The sequence below is a fragment of the Perca flavescens genome, chromosome 7 (assembly GCF_004354835.1).
Source record: "Perca flavescens isolate YP-PL-M2 chromosome 7, PFLA_1.0, whole genome shotgun sequence".
NCBI lineage: Eukaryota > Metazoa > Chordata > Actinopteri > Perciformes > Percidae > Perca > Perca flavescens.
Genome location: NC_041337.1, coordinates 36,594,014 through 36,599,013, shown reverse-complemented (window position 1 = coordinate 36,599,013; position 5,000 = coordinate 36,594,014).

Here is a 5,000-nt window from a genome sequence, read left to right as displayed (position 1 = left end):
GTAAATAGTCATGAAAATACATTGAATGAGAAGGTGTGTCTTCTCCGTGAACCATCACCTTATCGTGGTGGAGAGGTTTGTGTGTCTCTGTGAACCTGAGGGCTGTGTTGTCTGGAGCTTTGTGCTCCTGGTAGGGTCTCCCAAGGCAAAGTGGTCTCAGGTGAGGGGCCAGACAAAGAATGGTTCAAAACCCCAATGAAGAAGCAAGGTAGAGATGGAGTGACCCTGCCCGGAGGAAGCCCGGGGCCCCGCCTGGAGCCAGGCCCAGACGGCGGGCGGGCTCGGGCGAGCGCCTGGTGGCGGGTTTGCCACGGAGCCCGGCCGGGCACAGCCCGAACAAGCTACGTGGCTCCCATCTCTCCAGCCCATAGGCCCACCACCTGTGGGAGGAACCGTTGGGGTCGGGTGCGATGCCACATGGGTGGCAGTGAAGGTCAGGGGCCTCGACGGACCAGACCCGGGCGGCAGACGCCCGGCTCTGGGGACGTGGAACGTCACCTCTCTGTGGGGAAGGAGCCGGAACTGGTGCGGGAGGTGGAGCGCTACCGGTTAGATCTGGTGGGGCTTACCTCTACTCACAGTCTTGGTTCTGGAACCATAGTCCTGGATAGGGGTTGGACTCTTTTCTTCTCCGGAGTTGCCCAGGGTGTGAGGCGCCGGGCGGGTGTGGGGATACTCACAAGCCCCGGCTGAGCGCCCGCTGTGTTGGAGTTACCCGGTGGGCGAGAGGGTCGCCTCCCTACGCCTGCGGGTTTGGGGGGGAAAACTCTGACTGTTGTTTGTGCATATGCACCAAACAGGAGTTCAGAGTATTCGGCCTTCTTGGAGACCTTGACTGGAGTCCTGCATGGGGCTCCAGTGGGGACTCCATTGTTCTGCTGGGGGACTTCAACGCACACGTGGGCAATGATGGAGACACCTGGAGAGGCGTGATTGGGAGGAACGGCCTCCTGATCTAAACCAGAGTGGTTGTTTGTTGTTGGACTTCTGTGCTAGTCATGGATTGTCTATAACGAACACCATGTTCGAACATAGGGATGCTCATAAGTGTACCTGGTACCAGAGCACCCTAGGGCCGAAGGTCAATGATCGATTTTATAATCGTTTCATCTGATCTGAGGCCGTATGTCTTGGACACTCGGGTGAAGAGAGGGGCAGAGCTGTCAACCGATCACCATCTGGTGGTGAGTTGGGTCAGAGGGTGGGGGAAGACTCTGGACAGACCTGGTAAGCCCAAACGTGTAGTGCGGGTAAATTGGGAACGTCTGGAGGAGGCCCCTGTCCGACAGACTTTCAACTCGCACCTCCGGCGGAGCTTTTCGTGCATCCCTGTGGAGGCTGGGGGCATTGAACCCGAGTGGACAATGTTCAAAGTTTCCATTGCTGAAGCTGCGGCGAGGAGCTGTGGTCTTAGGGTCTTAGGTGCCTCAAGGGGCGGTAACCCACGAACACCGTGGTGGACACCAGGGGTCAGGGAAGCCGTCCGACTGAAGAAGGAGTTTTTCCGGGACATGTTATCCCGGAGGACTCCGGAGGCAGTTGCAGGTTACCGAAGGGCCCGAAGGGCTGCAGCCTCTGCCGTGAAAGAGGCAAAGCAGCGGGTGTGGGAGAAGTTTGGAGAAGACATGGAGAAGGACTTTCGGTCGGCACCAAAGTGCTTCTGGAAAACTGTTCGCCACCTCACCTGTCGTCGATTTCCCAGGCGGAAGTCACTGATGTAGTCAAACAACTACACAGTGGCAAAGCCCCGGGGATTGATGAGATCCGTCCAGAAATGCTCAAGGCTCTGGGTGTGGAGGGGCTGTCCTGGTTGACACGCCTCTTCAACATTGCGTGGAAGTCTGGGACGGTGCCAAAGGAGTGGCAGACTGGGGTGGTGGTTCCCCTTTTTAAAAAGGGGGACCAGAGGGTGTGTGCCAATTATAGGGGTATCACACTTCTCAGCCTCCCTGGTAAAGTCTACTCCAAGGTGCTGGAAAGGAGGGTTCGGCCGATAGTCGAACCTCGGGTTGAGGAGGAACAATGCGGATTCCGTCCTGGTCGTGGAACAACGGACCAGCTCTTCACTCTCGCAAGGATCCTGGAGGGAGCCTGGGAGTATGCCCAACCGGTCTACATGTGTTTTGTGGATTTGGAGAAGGCGTATGACCGTGTCCCCCGGGAGATACTGTGGGAGGTGCTGCGGGAGTATGGGGTGAGGGGTCTCTACCAGGGCCATCCAATCTCTGTATGACCAAAGTGAGAGCTGTGTCCGGGTTCTCGGTAGTAAGTCGGACTCGTTTCAGGTGAGGGTTGGCCTCCGCCAGGGCTGGCGCTTTGTCACCAATCCTGTTTGTAATATTTATGGACAGGATATCGAGGCGTAGTCGGGGTGGGGAGGGGTCGCAGTTTGGTGGGCTGGGGATCTCATCGCTGCTCTTTGCAGATGATGTGGTCCTGATGGCATCATCGGCCTGCGACCTTCAGCACTCACTGGATCGGGTTCGCAACCGAGTGTGAAGCGGTTGGGATGAGGATCAGCACCTCTAAATCGGAGGCCATGGTTCTCAGCAGGAAACCGATGGAATGCCTTCTCCAGGTAGGGAATGAGTCCTTACCCCAAGTGAAGGAGTTCAAGTACCTTGGGGTTGTGTTCGCGAGTGAGGGGACAATGGAGCGGGAGATTGGTCGGAGAATCGGGCGCAGCAGGTGCGGTATTGCATTCAATCTATCGCACCGCTGTGACGAAAAAGAGAGCTTAGCCAGAAGGCAAAGCTCTTGATCTACCGGTCAGTTTTCGCCCTACCCTCACCTATGGTCATGAAGGCTGGGTCATGACCGAAAGAACGAGATCCAGGGTACAAGCGGCCAAATGGGTTTCCTCAGGAGGGTGGCTGGCGTCTCCCTTAGAGATAGGGTTAGAAGCTCAGTCATCCGTGAGGAGCTCGGAGTAGAGCCGCTGCTCCTTTGCGTCGAAAGGAGCCAGTTGAGGTGGTTCGGGCATCTGGTAAGGATGGGAGGAGGCCTCGGGGAAGACCCAGGACTAGGTGGAGGGAGGTCCGGCTGGGAGGAGGCCTCGGGGAAGACCCAGGACTAGGTGGAGGGAGGTCCAGCTGGGAGGAGGCCTCGGGGAAGACCCAGGACTAGGTGGAGGGAGGTCCAGCTGGGAGGAGGCCTCAGGGAAGACCCAGGACTAGGTGTAGGGAGGTCCAGCTGGGAGGAGGCCTCGGGGAAGACCCAGGACTAGGTGGAGGGAGGTCCAGCTGGGAGGAGGTCTCGGGAAAGACCCAGGACTAGGTGGAGGGAGCTCCGGCTGGGAGGAGGCCTCGGGGAAGACCCAGGACTAGGTGGAGGGAGGTCCAGCTGGGAGGAGGCCTCGGGGAAGACCCAGGACTAGGTGGAGGGATTATATCTCCAACCTGGCCTGGGAACGCCTCGGGATGCCCCAGTCGGAGCTGGTTAATGTTGCTCGGGAAAGGGAAGTTTGGGGTCCCCTGCTGGAGCTGCTCCCCCCGCGACCCGACACCGGATAAGCGGACGAAGATGGATGGATGGATGAAGATGGATGGAGAAGGTGTGTCCAAACTTTTGGCCTGTACTATATATATATATATATATTTCTAGAAACACACACACAGCAGTGAGCGGAGTACCACACAGATCAATACTCGGGCCCCTTTCTATTCAATCCATACCGACACATTCTCACTCCCACCTCCTCAAATACTGGCTCAATTTGGGTTTTTGTCTCAGATAGATTATTAAACAATGAAGAAAAACTGTACTCTAGTTTGGCGGAGTTTGTGCCACTGTTGTAATGAAAGAGAGACAGAGAGAGCACCTCTCAGTGGTTCATATCTTGGACATGAGGGGTGTGTGTGTGTGTGTGTGTGTGTGTGTGTGTGTGTGTGTGTGTGTGTGTGTGTGTGTGTGTGTGTCTGTGTGTGTGTATGTGTGTGTGTGTGTGTGTGTGTGTGTGTGTGTGTGTGTGTGTGTGTGTGTGTGTGTGTGTGTCTATGTGTGTGTGTGTGTGTGTGTGTGTGTGTGTGTGTGTGTGTGTGTGTGTGTGTGTGTCTATGTGTCTGTGTGTGTGTGTCTGTTTGTGTGTGTGTGTGTGTGTGTGTGTGTGTCTATGTGTCTGTGTGTGTATGTGTGTGTGTGTGTCTGTGTGTGTGTGTGTGTGTGTGTGTGTGTGTGTGTGTGTATGTGTGTGTGTGTGTGTGTGTGTGTGTGTGTGTATGTGTCTATGTGTGTGTATGTGTTTGTCTGTGTGTGTGTGTGTGTGTGTGTGTGACTTCAAACCGCTAACACCGCTGTAACGTAAAGTACAGTAGTCAAGTAAAAGGGTAACGTATGTGAATTTCTACTTAACTTTTTGCTTTCCGGTAGCTGGAAATACTTTAAATCACACAAATCTATGAAAGTGAAATCACAGTTTGGTTTCTCATAACTGTCCACACTGATGTCACGGATCGAGAAAGACAGGTGGACAGACAGGTAGAGAGACAGACAAGTAGAGAGGACACTGCTGCAGTGTGTTTAAAGTTTCAGCAGCTCTGACAAAAAGCAGAACACAGGAATGTTACTAATACTGTAAACTAAACATCATATAACATACTGTCTGTCTGTCTGTCTGTCTGCCTGCCTGTCCACTAAACATCATATAACATACTGTCTGTTTGTCTGTCTGTCTGTCTGCCTGCCTGTCCACTAAACATCATATAACATACTGTCTGTCTGCCTGTCTGCGTGCCTGCCTGTACACTAAACATCATATAACTTACTGTCTGTCTGCCTGTCTGCGTGCCTGCCTGTACACTTAACATCATATAACTTACTGCCTGTCTGCCTGTCTGCGTGCCTGCCTGTACACTAAACATCATATAACTTACTGTCTGTCTGCCTGTCTGCGTGCCTGCCTGTACACTTAACATCATATAACTTACTGCCTGTCTGCCTGTCTGTCTGCCTGCTTTCCATGGTGTTCCACAAGGCTCAGTGCTTGGACCAATTCTATTCTC